Source organism: Dioscorea cayenensis, unplaced genomic scaffold, assembly GCF_009730915.1.
Source record: "Dioscorea cayenensis subsp. rotundata cultivar TDr96_F1 unplaced genomic scaffold, TDr96_F1_v2_PseudoChromosome.rev07_lg8_w22 25.fasta BLBR01000047.1, whole genome shotgun sequence".
Taxonomy (NCBI): Eukaryota; Viridiplantae; Streptophyta; class Magnoliopsida; order Dioscoreales; family Dioscoreaceae; genus Dioscorea; species Dioscorea cayenensis.
The window spans coordinates 8,413-25,273 of NW_024086438.1; the positions used below are offsets into that span (position 1 = coordinate 8,413).

The window sequence follows — 16,861 nt, forward strand, 5'->3', positions numbered from 1 at the left end:
CAGCATTTGGGAAAGGGTTTCAACAAACGGTACATTGATGTGTAATTACTTGAACAAATCGCAAAACCTCTTGAATTACTCGTTGGTATGATCATTCTTCAACCTGGAGGGATAGGGGAACTGTGATATATACTCCTTCATCGGTGGTGTTGTAATCTTCTTAACAATTGGAGTAGCTCTTCCCTTTTTTGTCGGCTTTTCAGAAACTTCGATTGCCGGCTCTTTCTCCTTTTCCATCACCTTGTCTCCACTCATGCACACTTCTTTACCACTACTAAGAGTGAACGCCTTGAGGTGGTCACAAGGGTTTGCCTCGGTGTTACTCGGTAGACTGCCCTGTGGTCACTCGGACAATAATTTCGCAATCTAGCCAACCTGATTCTCAAAGTTCTAAAGAGAAGCATGTTGATTCCTCATATTAGACTAGTCGCTCTAAAATCTAGTATCTGATTGCTGAAATTTTATATATGTGGTATATATGAACAGAGTAAGGATATCTTCAAGAGTAGGTTTTCTATCCGATTGTGGGTAAGGAGGGAATCTAGTTGGGGGCTTATGCTGCTGCACTTGATTTTCCCAGGAGAAGTTGTGGTTATTCCTCTAACCTGGGTTATACATGTTGCTGTAGAGGTTTCCTCGTGGTCGGAGGACACTACCAATGAAGTCAACCTACTTGGTGGGTCCATGCGCTACTCCTATAATGGGACAATCGGTTGATGAATGTCCTTCCCCACACGTGTCACAAGCCATAACTATACCTGGTTTCTGGGTGGATAAGTTGTCGATCTTTCTGCTCAAATCTTTCACCTGAGCAGTTAATGTTGTAATCTTGTTAACCTCTAACATTCCGGCTGGCTTTTTGAATGAATTTTTGAATGAATTTGTGGGCCTTACAAATATTTTTGATAACAGAGTTGGTAAATTGATCATTTATTATTTATATTATTTTGCACACACTGATATTTATGGTTGGAACTTGCTTTAAATGAGTCACAGAAACAACCAAAAAAAAGGTAAGATAAGATGCAATGTTCCAACAAATTTCCACACTGTTTCCCACCAACTACTATCTTTTTCTTAATTATTGGACATGATCTACAACGCTATATAAAAAATTTAAAAATTTAGATATAAATATTACAATTTGTACATACAAATTTGTTGTAAATGTTTGTGTTCTCAAAGCAGGTGTATTTATTATTATTTATTATTTTTTTTATAGACAATGGAAACAGGGGATTAATTGGAGAACCAGCTTATCTTCAACCAATTATCATTGTTTTACCATCTATTGCTGCCGGAGAGAGCAACTTTAGTGTTACATTTAAATGGGATGAAAATTATAGTATTCCCGGTGCTTTTATTATCAAGAACAATCACACATCACAGTTCTTTCTCAAGTCAGTCACCATCAATAATTTTCTCAACAAAGGCTATATTCATTTTGATTGTAACTCTTGGGTCTATCCTACTGACAAATACAAATATGATCGTATCTTTTTCACAAATGATGTAAGTCATTTTCATATATTTTCTCTAATATTACCATGTTAAAACTAATGATTGATTAGTCATTATACACCCACACACACTTATATATATATATACACATATTTTTGTAGACGTACTTGCCAGAAAAGATACCAGCACCTTTGAAGCCATATAGAGATGAGGAGCTCTTGCACTTGAGAGGGGATGATGTCACTAGAAAATTTGAGGAATGGGATCGTATTTACAACTATGCATACTACAATGATCTTGGAAACCTTGATCTTAGCTCTAACTTTGCCCGGCCTATTCTTGGAGGGTTAGAAGAGTATCCTTATCCTCGTAGAGGAAAAACAGACCGGGAACCTACAAAAACTGGTAAAGTTAATAAATTATATAAATTTTCATTTAAAGGTCATGTCTCACTAATTGTTTTAACGTGATATTATTAGATCCGAACTCGGAAAGTAGAATACCATTGATCATGAGTTTGGACATTTATATTCCAAGAGATGAGAGGTTTGGACATCTCAAAATGTCTGATTTCCTTGCATATGGAATCAAGGCCTTGGTGAAGTCTGTGTTTCCAGTACTTAACTCCATCTTTGATAAGACCCCAAATGAGTTTGACTCTTTCCAAGATGTGTTGAACTTGTATGAAGGTGGATTGAAGCTTCCTCAGATTGATTTGATAAACCAACTTAAAGAACAAATTCCTTTTGAGTTGATCAAGGAAATCATCACCATCGATGGAGATGCACTTCTAAAGTTCCCTGTGCCGCAAGTCATTCGAGGTATTTAAATATTTTTATGACGTATATCATTGAATATTAAATGTATAATTAGTTTTAGTGAAAACTAATGAGTTTTGTTTTTCCTTAATTTGTCATGTATTGTTATATTATTACACAGAGGACAAGTGGGCATGGAGGACTGATGAGGAGTTCGGCAGAGAAATGTTGGCAGGAGAGAACCCAGTCATTATCCAACTTCTCAAGGCAAATCAATCTTAACCTTTCAAATATATTAAACCTTATCATCATCTATTAAAATTTCTATGTCTCTTGATCATTTAATGACTTATTTGGGTAATATTTGCAGGAATTTCCTCCAACTAGCAAGCTTGATCCTGACAGATATGGAGGTCAAACCAGCAAAATCACTGCTTCTCACAATGAAAACAAATTGAATGGGCTTTCTGTTGATGAGGTATAAATGAAATATGTATATATATATATATATATACAAAATATATATACACTGATACACACATATTTCTGTTGATGAGGAATTATGATTCCTGTTTAATTTCACATCTTATTTATATATAACAACAATATTATTTATCTAACCAACTGAATTAACAGGCATTAAACAACAAGAGACTCTTCATCTTGGATCATCATAACATATTAATGCCCTATCTCAAGAGAATCAATTTAATTGAGGGCACTAAGATATATGCAACAAGAACTCTTTCTCTTCTTGCATGATGATGACACTCTGAAACCATTAGCAATTGAGATAAGCCTGCCAGAATCTCCCAGCAAAGTCTACACTCCTGCTCAAAATGGCATAGAAGGAGCTATTTGGCAACTAGCTGAAGCTTTTGCTACAGTGAATGACTCTGGTGTTCATCAGCTCATCAGCCATAGGTACCTATGTTTTGCATTGATTTTTTGTATTAAATAATTTTTATCAATTGTTACACTACTAACAATTTTATTTAAATTTTTTTTAGGTTGAATACTCATGCAGAGTTATGGAACCATTTGTTATTGCAACAAATCGACAACTTAGTGTGGTTCATCCGATTTACAAGCTTTTATATCGTGACACAATGAACATCAATGCTTTGGCACGGCAAACACTTATTAATGCTGGAGGTACTTTTAAGTCCACTTTTTTTCCTGGAAAATATGCGATGGAGATGTCTGCTGTGGTTTATAAAAGTTGGAATTTCATGGAAAAGGCTCTTCCTGCTGATCTCATTTAAAAGGTACATGCATTTATTTCTTAATTTTTGAAAACATTTGAAATAGATTTTTTATTATAGTTTAAAAATTTAGATATAGTTTATTATGAGTTCTTTATATATTTTAAACAAATCATCAAGGCTTGTAGTATATAGGGAAATATATATTAAGTATTTGTTAGCAGAAGTAAGTTTAGATCATTAATTATAGCAATTGATGCACCATTTCTACCTGCAAAACATATGGGACATGAAATACGGATAATCTTCTAATTTTAATTAATTAATTTATTTATTTATTTATCTATCATATTGCTGATATGATTTAATGCAGCTGTGCTCTTTCGCCTATACAAGTTGGCTTTTATTTAAAAACGTCCATGTCAATTGTTACTTATATTAATTTATGTAGCATTCATTGATGATAAATTAATTGCCCATGATTTATAAATATGTAGTGTTTGCATATGGTGAGAGCAATAGGTCACTTCATCATGTATAAATAAACTTTGAACCATCCATATTTTATTAAAAAATAAAATAATACATAATGATTTAAATGATGATATAACCGTGATAAAATCAATAAAATTAAAAAAAATCTAAATTAATTATTAAGCCACACAACTTGTGAGTGAGATGGGGATAGAAGGCTAAAGTTGATAGCAATAGGTCACTTCAACAGATAAATAAATTGAACCTTCTACATTTTATTGAAAAATAAAATAATACATGATGATTTAAGTGATGATATAACCGTGATAAAATTAATAGAAATAAAAAAAATCTAAATTATTAAATTACACACAACTTGTGAGTGAGATGGGGACAGAAGGCTAACAATTAATAGCAATAGATCACTTCAACGCATATAAATAAATTGAAGCATCCATATTTTATTAAAAAAAAATAATACATAATGATTTAAATGCTGATATAACCCTGATAACTTATGAGTGAGTTAGGGATAGAAGGCTGGGAAGTATGGGCACGCGCACTAGTCATGTCCTATCATCCTTCGCAAATTCATATAAAAATAACCATAATTAAAAATTGTGATAACATCAAGTGCACAAGATAAAAAAAAAATTATTAATCTCATCTTTTCACACTATTACAAATATATATAACTAGCTAAAGCACATATATGTTAACAAAATGTGATTATTCTAATTAACCTCATATCCTAATTTTTAAATTAAACATGGTTTAGAGGAGTTGGAGTGGAGGATCCAAGCAGCCCTAATAATGTCCAGCTGCTCATAAAGAACTACCCATATGTTGTAGATGGCCTTGCAATATGGTCGGCAATCCACACATGGGTCACTGAATACTGCACCATTTACTACCCAGATGATGCAACATTACAAGCAGACGTACAAGTCCAAGCATGGTGGAAAGAGATACGTGAAGTTGGCCATGGTGACAAGCATCATGAAACATGGTGGCCTTTCATGAAGCTCCTCAGTGAACTAATTCACACATGCACCACCCACTACAAGAAAAAATGCTATTAATTTGCTACACATATTTGTGACACGTAATGTGTCATAAATTTGCAACACAAATTGCAGCCATTTGTGACAAAAACAAAAAATGTTGCAGATATAACCAAATTGCGTCGCAAAAAATTGAACGTAAAAAAATGTCACAAATTTTGTCGCAAAAGTTTTTGCACCTATCATGTAATTGTTTGTGACACGGATTGCGACACATTATTTGCAATGATCTATTGGAGTCTCAGAATTTGTCGCAAACGTTGGCACCATGCATGCAATTGGTTTGCGACACAAATTGCGACACATTATTTGCAACGATTTGTTGGCGTCACAAACTGTGCGCAAAATTCGGACGCATATGAAATTGGTTTGTGACACAGATTGCGACACATTATTTGCAATGATCAATTTTCATCGCAAAATGTGTCTCAAATTTTAATAATAAAAAAAAATATATTTCTCTCCCTCCAAAAAAGATGGGTTTTGGTTTGTGGGTAAATGCAAGAGAACTCTGCTTTATAATTTACCATAATATGTTTTGTTGAGAAGTGTCACCACATAATATGTTTTGTTGAGAAGGTGTCTCCACGGAAGGCAACTCGGAATCGGTGGTCGGAAGTGGGGTTGTGAGGAGGGAAAGAACAATTGTGAATGTCCTAGCTTTGTTTTTAAATATTGAATCCGATTTAGATTAAATATAATATTTTTTTAAAAAAACTAATTTTTTATTAATATTTAATATTTTAATCATTTCACATTAATAGTTTGAATTGTAAATAAAAATTGAAAAATAGAGAGAGTGGTGAAGTCCAAATTAAAATAAAGAAAGTAAATAGTCACATTTAAAAATTCTCCCATTTTTAATAGTGATTATATATCAACTAGACTTCAAAAGTATTTTTTTTTTAAAAATATTAACTTGAGATGATCACCAAAGTCTTGATTATTTTTTTCTCAGCTTGGAGAAAATTAAACTTGTTATTCAATAAATTCATATTTCTTAATTAAAACAAGTTATATATATATATCAATTTAAATTTGATGTTGATTTCTTTTAAGAAAAGCTAGCTTGTTGACAGAGTCAAAAACAATCAAAATTTAAATTACATACCACCGTCCAGATATTATAAATATATCTGTTTATATGGTTTTCTTTTAATTCCTAATTCCATTAGGAATTAATTATTAAAAAAAAAAATAATAATAAGATATTTAAAAAAGAAAAATGAAAATGAATAAAAGAGAGAGGGAAAAAGAGGGAGTTCCAAGTTTTAAAAAAAAATTAAATTTAAAAAAAAAAAAGAAGAAGAAGGGATAAGAATTGAAAAAAATTTGAATTTAAATTTTGAAAAAAATTCTCACGTGAGGATTTTCTGGGGGTGTTGAGGATTTTTGGGGGAACAGATGCTAAAAAAAAGAAAAAAAAAGAACAGAGAAGGAAGAAGGAGAAGAAAAGTGAGAGGAAAAAAAGAAGAGAGAGGAGATGGAGAGAAAATAGAGGGGAAGAGAAGAAGAGAAGAAGAAGACGAGGAATGTTGAACAGACAAAACAAAAGGAACCGATCGGGTTCAGATAGCAGAGAGAGGTACTATGTTTCTTTAAAAAAAGATCCATTATTGTGTAATCCTTGCATGTATTTTTGCACATGTTGTGTGCATTTAAAGAAGAATATATGCATATATATATATATATAATTTTCATGCATTTAAAGAGCAATAGATGCCCGTACGTGCACATTCCTTTCTCTTTCTAAACGAATATATAATTTCTTTTTATGCATGCATGTACATGCATTATCATGAATCTTTTTCTCTAAAAAATATATATATGTAATTGCTTTCCATGCATTTAAAGAAAAAAGCCCATGCACCTGCATGCAACCATGATACAAGCTTAGCATCCGTTCTTTTCTTCTATCTTTCATGTTCTTCTTTATCTCGTGCTCGCTCTCTTCCCCATTTGTAGAGAATTTGTGCTCTCTCTCCCTTTCAACTTCGCAGAGGCGCGCATAGAATATGAAAAAAAAGTTAGTGAGCTAGAGAAATATAGAGGAGAGAAGAAGAGAAAGGAGGCATCGCTGGGACACGGATTGATAACAGGATACGGCGAGGTTCAGTCGGTGATCTAATTCATATCCCGGCAGCCACCGTCATCGTTGCTGTCTCATTCGGCTTTAGGAATTTCAAGCTCTCAAAAAATTCTTCAATCCAAAAAAAAAAAGATAAAGTTTAAAAAAAAGAGGGGGCTGTCTCTCTTTCCATGATGCTGTGATCAAGAGGGTATTATGACTCCAAGAAAACCTATGACATCTACGGGGACGTGTGCGGCCCGGTATTGAAAACAGCGAGGTTGTGATGCATCCCTAGAAGATTCAATCTGAAGACATTGTTGTTGATGGGTGATTAGCATACTGTTCTGCACCTTTGTCATCTACCTTTGTGGATAGAAGATCGTCTATTTCCTCCGACCACCGATGAAGCCTTCAACGGCCATATGACCATTGGCTGAATTCTCTACGACCACAAGCTCTTACCTAAAACTATCCACAGCTTCATTCGCTCGTCGGAGTTCTGTCTCTCTGCAAAGGCGGCGCCTTGTGGTCTCTTGGCCGCATCTCTGAGGTTCGTCGATCCTATTCCACTACATCGGAAGCCGCTGACGCTGATGCTCTCCAATGTTCACTATTGCTTCCCCAAATTCATGTCAACTTGGACATAGTAATGGAGAGCAATGGATTACTAATCAGTGCAGTAAAGCATTATCTTTAAGCTGCCATATTTTGCCTAACTCGTTATCGGGATTTGAAACATATTGGCAATGCTTTGTTTGGTGTTGGTGACCATCGCTCCGCTGAGAAAGTATTGTTGGTATCAAAGAAATGTTGAAATGTATGGGGAGGGTGATCAGTTCCATCCTGATCACTGGCACACTCATCTCAACCGGATGGCAGCATTGTTAGGCGCTGGAGATAGACCCGGACAGGATCGATAAAGAGAAGCTGGAGTACTTCCAGAACCAGGAGAAAGACTACAAGCGAATGATTGAATAATCAAGGCCGTGCCTGCCGCCGATCCCTGTGTAGTGTGAGGTGATGCAGATGTTGCTAAAAAATGAAGGATGAGTAAAAAAGGAGATGAAAAAAAAATGAAGAAATGAAGGACAAAAAAGAAAGAATTAATGATGAGGGAAAAATGGAAAAAATAATGAAGGATAAAAAAAATGAAAAAAAATGAGGGATGAGTGATAAAAAAAGAGATGAAAAAAAAATGATGAAAGGAGAGTAAAAAATAAAGAAAGAAGAAAGAAAAAAATGGGAAAAAAAGAAGGGTGAGTTTTAAAACAAAAAAGAAAAGAGAAGAAAAAATATGGAAAAATGGAAGGGTGAGTTAAAAAAGATGAGAAAGAAAAAAAATATGAAAAAAGGATATGGAAGGGTGAGTAAAATAAGAGAAGAAAGGAAAAATATGGGAAAAATGAAAGGATGGGTTAAAAAAAAAAGGAGAGTAAAAAATGAGAAAAAAAAGTAAATGATGAATTTGAGTGGGGTGTATTTTGGTAATTTTATTTTTTTTTGCAAGGCCTCCTATGAAATTTCTCTCATTCCACCATGAAGCTTGACTTTCTAAGGGTAACGAGAATTTCTATGAAATTTCTTTCATTCCACCTTGAAGTTTTGACTTTCTTGGGGTAATGAGAATTTCTATGAAATTTCTCTCATTCCACCATGAAGCTTGACTTTCTTGGGGTAAAGAGAATTTCTATGAAATTTCTCTCATTCCACTTGACTTTCTTGGGGTAATGAGAATTTCTATAAATTTCTCTTATTCCACCTTGAAGTCTTGACTTTCTTGGGGTAACGAGAAATTTTCATGAATTTCTCTCATTCCACCTTGAAGTCTTGACACTCTTGGGTAAAGAGAAATTTTTTTCAAAAAAAAAAAATCAAATCCTTTCTTTAAGCTCACTGTGAGGTCTTTTGACACTCATTGGAGTAAAAAAAAAAGGAGTGAAAAGAAGAGTAAAAAAAATTTCTTCAAGTGAAAGGAAGAGAAAAAAAGGAAAAAATGAAAAGTTCACAAAAAAAAATATCTCTCATCAACACTCATTAAAAAAAGAAGAGTTGACGAAGATTTACTTGAAGCTCGCTTGGAAGTCTTTTGACACTCGTTAGAGTGAAAAGAGGTGAAAAATCTTTTTCTTGAAATGAGAGGAAGAGTAAAAAGAAATGAAAAATTTCAGAATGACAGGAAGGAATAAAAGATGAATGAAAATTTACACCAAAAAAAAAAAGTCTCTCGTCAAACACTCTTTGAAAAAAGTTGGGTTGGCAAAGCTTTTTCGAAAGCCCATTATGTGGTCTCTTTCAAAAGAATGAGTTTGTGATCCATTTTAAAAGCAAGTGAAAATTATCAAGTTAATTACTTAACCATATTGAAGGTCACGACTTAAAAAAAATTCCAATGGTCAAGGCTCATAAGCATTGAAGAGTTAAGACCTAAATACCTCATGCAAGCGACAAATGCAACTCTGGAGTTTCAATACACCAGGAAGTAAAAGACGTGAGGAGTTTCACAAGTCAAGGAGCTGGAGATTTTACAAGCACAAAGAGCCAAAGTCTTCAGCGATAAAAGAAGCAAAAGTAACCAAGTAGGCAACTCGTAAATATAGAATGGCCGCAGCTTGAACTGAGCGATATGTCAAGACATAAACTCACATAAAGAAAGAAAAAGAAATCGAAGAGGGCTACATCCACAAAGTCAAAAGGTTCGTCCGACATACTTTTAGTGAAGGAACTAAGAGCATCAGTCAAGCAAAAAAAAAAAATTTTTGAAGAACATGATAGGAATAGCTCTTTCAAAAAAAAATCTCTTGTTAAGCTCTCTTAGAGAATAGCTCTCTTACTTTTGTCTATGATCATGTGTTTACATGCATCTTTGAAATTAATAAAAAAATTATTATGTTTACTCAGTTACTTCTCATTCACACTTGTTTCTTAATCGGAGGTTCCCATGACATTGTCTGGGGTAATTAATATTAGGGGCTTGCCCCTAATAGCAGTCATGAACCCGTAATTATCTGAAATATAAAACAAAAAATAAAAAATTGATTTGTGATCCATGCTTTTCAACCGGTCAATTCTAATTAAAGGCCGGGTGAAAAGAAAGGAGCCGACATAGTCTGGCACGCCCGGTGGGGACCTAACTTCTCCTCCCATCTTTGAAACAAAGTGTGAATGAGAAAGTAAAAAAAAGTAGATAAAAAAATCACCAGTGTTGTTAATGCGATGTTTTCCTTTGCAGGCTTTTTTGCAATGGCACCAACAAACAACACCAACAATGCAGCTGCATCATGCACCATTTTCCTTGGTGAAGGCACTCAAGTGAAGCTTCCCTATGCTTCAGTATACAGAGGCGTTGTTGGAGCTGAGATTAAATTTGGGACTATCTCGGAGTACGTCAACTTTGTGCCAAGCCCACCATCATCACCAACTAGAATCCATGTCCCACGCTTGCCATCAAGGGGACGTCACCCGCACATGATTCTACCTGCTGAGCTCGAAGAAGATGTCGCTGCTGCTAAAGCATCTGTTTTTGACCGACTTACTTTCCCAAAGAAGGTCATGAACATTAAGGGAGGGGAGGATGAAGAAGAGCCTTCATTCATGATCATTGCTAGAGGAGAAGAAAGTGGTATCTTTAAGAAGCCCAAAGCTACCCCAACAAAATCTTTTATGATGGGCCGCCCAAGATTGACCAAGAGGAAGATACCCTCACCTCAGGAGAAAGTGAGTTTTGTCTCATTCCAAGACTCGGGTCTTCACAAAATAGCATCATGAAAGGGGGCAGGCCACCGAAGTCCTACAATTCCAAGGGCAATTTTCCAAGAAGATTTATAATAACTACACCTCCTACAAGAAGTTGCAGACTGAAAAGATGACACCGAGGGAGTTCTATCTAAGGAAAAAGAACTTACTTTCAGAGTCGCGAACTTCTGTATTTGATAGGCTTGCCATACCGAAGAAGCAAGCTCACAAGAAGACCACACCCTCTGCTCATCGTTCAAGGTTCCAGTGGATAAAGAAACCAGATGAAGAAATGGAGGATCTAGAAGTATACACAACACATGTGATTACTGAAGGGTCTGAACACCCACCTGAACCAGAGCATCCCTTCACTAGGCTGAGAAAGAAGATAACAGTTGGTACAAGTAGTATTCAAGAAGAAGATCTTAATCAAGCATTACAAGAAAGAGCACAAGAAAGGACAAAATCATTTGCCCAAGCAGTTGGGTTTCAAACTCCTCCTAGGAGGAATAATGATTCAAGTAAGGAAGAAGATGACAACCTTATTTTTACATCAAACAAAGATCCAGTGTTTGCAAGATTAAAGAAGTAATTGGATCAATGAGAGAAAGATAATATATCTATGATGCAGACTGTTACATCTCTGACTGGTGTGATATCCCGCTTGAGCGATCAAGTCCAGAATCTGCTCCATGATAATTCAAGGGTTCATAGGCAAGTACCATCCGTACAAGTTATCCGAGAAGAAGAAGATGATGAAGAAGAAGTTCTTGGGTTGCATGAGCAAATTGGAACATCGGCAGTGCCAGAGCCAATGATGTCTCGAGAAGAAGTACAAAAGATAGTTGCTGCACAATTAAAACAAGCCAAGTGTGTTACACTGAAAAATGATGGTGACAAGCCCTACTCAAGCTTTCATGATCAAGTGGCTTATCCTAAGGGATACAATGTTCCAAAGTTCAAGCAGTTTAATGGCTTAGGGAATCCTGATCAACATTTAGCTCATTTCATAACAACATGTGGGGACACAAGTAATAACCCATCTTTGTTGTTAAGATAATTTGCTGCTAGTTTAACTGGTGTAGCTTTTGAATGGTATGCAAATATACAAACTGAATCCATTCAGACATGGCAACAGATGAAGGACTCCTTTAGAATCCGTTTCGGCAGGGTCACTGCTAAAATTACTATAGCTGATTTGGCCAACACACGTCAGAACAAGGATGAGAAGGTCATAGATTATGTGATGAGATGGCCAACCTGAGCATCAAGTGTGAGCAGCCACTTGATCAGATGCAAGCATTGGGGCTATTGGTGGGGAATATTGATAATTGGATGGCTCCATTTCTCAGCTCATCCGATATTCATACCTTCCAAGACTAAATCTCTCAAGTCAAAAAATTGGAAAGAACTAGTCCAAGGGTAGTATCCGCAATGCAACCCACCAAAGTAGACAAAGAAAAGCCAAGAAAGCCAGAAGGTGTTAAGCATGTGGCCTTTGCAATTGATAAAGTAAAGGAGGGCACTACATCAGCAAATTATGATAAGCCAAAACCACCATCATTTGGGAGTGGAAGTGAACAACCCAAGCCTATAAGTTCTCTTCAAGAGAGAATGAGCAAAAAGTATTCCTTTAGAAGAGACAAAGTGATGAAGATATTCAAAGATGCATTGAAGGTGGGTTTGCAGCTACCAGAGAGCAAGCGACCAGAAGAAGCAGACAAGAAAGATCACCCAAATTTCTGTCCATATCACAGAATATTGGGTCATTCGATTGAGAACTGCTATGTATTTAAAGATTAGATTGAGCGGCAATATCAGGAAGGGAAGATCACTTTATCTAAAAATGTATTATCCGATCAACCAACAGAGCACACCAAATATGTGTCAGTTGCACTGCAAGAATAAACTTTGTGGGGGCAAGATGCAGGGGGTATATGAGAAGGCATGCAAGCTGAGGGAGGATTTCAAGTTCCAAAGGAGCCTGCTCCTCTTGAAGTTCCAGAAGGCTTATGGGAAATTTTTATCTCAAAGAAGTCATGAAAAATGTTGAAAACGTTGGGAAAGCTCCCTGGTATTAAGTGGCGGAGAGCTCAAGAACCCGATGAGAAGCCCAAGCAAAAAGCCAAGAAGAATAAAAAGGTCAAGAACAAGAAAAAGAAGCAGAAGCAAGTGAAGCCTGCTGAATTCCATTATAAGAAGTCAATTATTGAGGAATATATTGACTCCTTAGAAGATTATCAGCAAAAGGAGAGAGCCCTAATTACATTAGGTGATTATTTTCCTGATGAGGTCAAGGAGCTACTCTCAGACTTGGACGAGTCTCAAGATGAAGAGCCCATGGTTGATACTTGTCGAGTTATTACCATATATGAAAAAGAAGCATGGGATGATGTTGATGATGAAGATGAACTTGAGCTCTGCTATCCAGATGAGGATGATTCTATAGCTGAGAAGTTATATGATCGATGTGGGAGACCATATGTGAGTAAAAAGCAATAAAAGAAACAAGCTTTTAAGGAAAGGGTTCGAATGGCGAATGTGAGGTTGCAGGAAGCTTCAACACAATCTTATCGAGCAAACCAGCATTATCCAAAGGAGAAATCAAGAAAAGCACCTAAGTATAAAATACTAAGAAAGGTGATGCCATATGAAGAGATTCCATCCTTCATCAAAGAGGTGACATATGACCTTACTCATTGAAAGCCACATATTCCAGATAGTGATGCTACTTGGAATGAGTCTGGGATCATGGAACCTGTGAATCTTTCTTTTTGTCAAGAGGAGACACATCCTCAACATAGTGAAGATCGAAGAGTTGACATGGAGGAAGGAAGAACACCTCATCTTCTAAGCAGTGTAAGAGATGGGAGCTTCTCCATAAGAAGAGATAAAATTCAAGAATTATTTCAGAAGATGGTGGAGGAAGGGTTATTGCTTCTAAAGGAGAAAAGGGATGCTACTACAAATATGAAAAATCATCCTAAGTATTGTCCTTTTCATCATTTAATAGGGCATACACTGGAAGATTGCAATGGTTTCAAGAGCTGGTTACATAAAGTGCTCAAGTCAAGTGCCATAAACCTACCTGAGGAGTATTTTGAGATGTCAGGTACATGCTATGCCTTGACAATCAAAGGAAGGCATGATAATGGGTGCATCCACCAAGATGAGGAGGAGGAGCATCAAATGATTAATAATGTGCGAAGGCTTCTTGAGCAAGCACATGGCACTAAAGATAAAGGGAAGGAGAATGTGATTGACGTAAACGAAGACATTGTGCAACCACGCAAAACTTCTACTTCGAAGACACAAGATTACAATATTACTGCCCACTTGAAGAAGATTCCAGCTCAACTAAGTGTTTTTAATGCACTATGATGTCACAGGAGCTCAAAGACACATTGATCCATATCTTGCAAAACCCAGAAGAGTATCAAGCTTTTTTTGCTGAAGCTCATATGACAGAAGCTCTCTACATATTTGGTTCTCCGGCAATTAATTTCTCAGAGAATGACTTGTTGTTGGGGACAAAAGAGCACAATAGACCCTTGTATGTTACTGGGTCTTGTGATGTGTCACGGGCTTGGTGTTTCGTTCAAGGTTCCGTGCGGCCCTTGGTTGGTTTTTGTTCACACCACAAGTGTTTGTTCAAAGTTCAAACCCAAACCAAGGCAGCCTTCTCTCTCTTAGAATGCTTAGAAATTATAAGCTTTCAAGTATGAAAATGTAAACTAGGCAAGTAAGTAAAGCAAGTAAGCAAGAAAGTAAATATGCAAGAACACAAGTAAATAAACAAGCAAGAAGATGAGGAGAAATCTCTCTTGTATAGAAAATTCTTGTAATGAAGCTCTCTTGTGTTCTTTACAATTGTCATGAGGGGTTTATATAGCCCTCCACCAAGGGAATCAAGGGCTAGGATCATTTTGATCCAAGGGCTCACATTAAGGGGGTAGGTGGCACCTACCCCCACATAATATAAAATATTCCCACCAACCCCCACTAACTCTCCCCACCTACCACCATGTCATGACAAAGATGAAGAAATGTCATCCTTGCCCCTCTATGTTGATGGAGAAAATTGTGAAGTGTGACAGATGGGACAAGGGTTAATCGAATCCTCATTGATCCAGCCTCATTAGTAAATCTGATGAAATTAAAGACTTTGTATGCCCTGGCGTTGGAGACATATCACCTATCAGCTGAAAAGATTATTGTCCAAGGCTTTAACCAGCATAGTCAAAAATCCCTTGGGTTAATTACTCTCCCTTTTAAGATTGGAAAGCTGACATCAGATGTGAAGTTTCATGTTATCAACACTGATGCTTCCTATAGAGCATTGTTGGGAAGACCATGGCTACATGAAAATTATGTGGTTCCTTCCACTTTGCACCAATGTTTGAAGTATATAAAAGATGATGATGTATACCGCATAGATGGGGAGATTCAACTGTTTGTTGTCCATGAAATCAACTATGAGGATACAAGGTATTTTGTGGATACACCAAAAGTGGGCAAGCTTTCTGCAGCCAAAGATGACGCTCTTATGAAAGTTACTAAAACTACCAAGCTCACTCAGAAGAAGGTTTCATTTCTGCCTTTGAAACCGCACTTTGGAAGTGACACAGAGTCTTCTGAAGAAGAAAAAGATCATGAAGACATACAAATCGCTCACTCAACTGCTTGTCGTCACAAGAGGAGCCAATATTTTGGAAGTGATGATTCTAACAGAGAAGAAATTTCATTCCTACCAATTAAAAAAGAAGATGATGATGATGAGGTTCCGGTTGAAAGCTCTCTGTATGTTAAAAGAATACCGGAGGGCCTTTACAAAGCCCTGGATGAGTTGCATGTTAACTCGGCAGAGCGGCTCATTACCTTTTATGTGCCTTCTCGCCATCAAGAGGAGAGAGGGATTCTCTTCTATAAGTCTGATCCCAATAAATCTGATGATAAAGATATTTTGATGAGCAAACCGATGGAAGATGAAGAACCTTGTCCTTTGAGGATTCCAAACTACTATCCTCCTAAGCTAAGAAAGTTAATAAAGCAAGCTGGAATTAATTTGAAGCATTTAAAAGACCGGCATATTCTCTTTGAGAGGCTTTGGCATCCTTTCAAAATTGCTATGCAAGGCCAAGGCTTGAGTAAGAATAGTCTTGGGTTTCAAGATGAACAAATATATGAATGCCGCATGGTGTCAACTATTGAAGGGTCGAATACAAGAGATGAAGATCCAACAGAAGAAGTATCAGATGATCACATCATGAAAGATATAAAATTGAAGGATGCACCCCCTGAGCTTGAAGATGGAGGGCAAGCTACAATTGATGAGTTGGTAGAAATCAACTTGGGAAGTGAGGACGATCCTAAACCCACTTTCTTAAGTGTACAACTAGCTCAAGAAGAGAAAGAAGCCATTCAAAGCATTCTTGTGGAGTATATTGACTGTTTTGCATGGAGCTATAAGGAGATGACAGTGCTTGACACAGAAGTAGCAGTGCATAAGCTCGCCATTTACCCAAGTTTTCCACCAGTAAAACAAGCACCAAGAAAGATGAAGTTTGATCTAGAGGAGAGCGTCATTGAAGAAACCAAGAAACTAATCGAAGCTGGTTTCATAAGGGAGGAAAAGTACCCTAATTGGATTGACAGCATAGTGCCTATCAAGAAGAAGAATAGGCAAATCAGAATATGTGCGGACTTTAGGGACTTAAACAAAGCATGTCCCAAAGATGATTTTTCACTACCTGTTATGGAGATCATGATTGATAACACTTCCTCTTATGAGATGCTTTCTTTCATGGATGGTTTCTTTGGGTACAACCAAATCAAGATGGCCTAAGTTATGCCGTTTGGACTAAAGAATGCAGGGGTAACATATCAAAGAGCTATGACGAAGATTTTTGATGATTTGATTCACCAAGTCATGGAGTGCTATGTACACGATTTGGTGGTGAAGATACAATCAAAAGATCAACACCTTAATGACTTAAGAACGGTGTTCGATCGTATTAGAAAATATAACTTGAAGATGAACACTATGAAATGTGCATTTGGGGTATTGTCTGGAAAATTCCTTGGATTCGTCGTGAG

General features: G+C 36.5%; 1 pseudogene; it reads left to right on the top strand.

Annotated features, from left to right (window-relative positions):
* The first annotated feature begins 985 nt into the window (after nucleotides 1–985).
* Nucleotides 986–16,861, top strand: part of LOC120253331 — a 28,765-nt pseudogene continuing 12,889 nt past the window's right edge.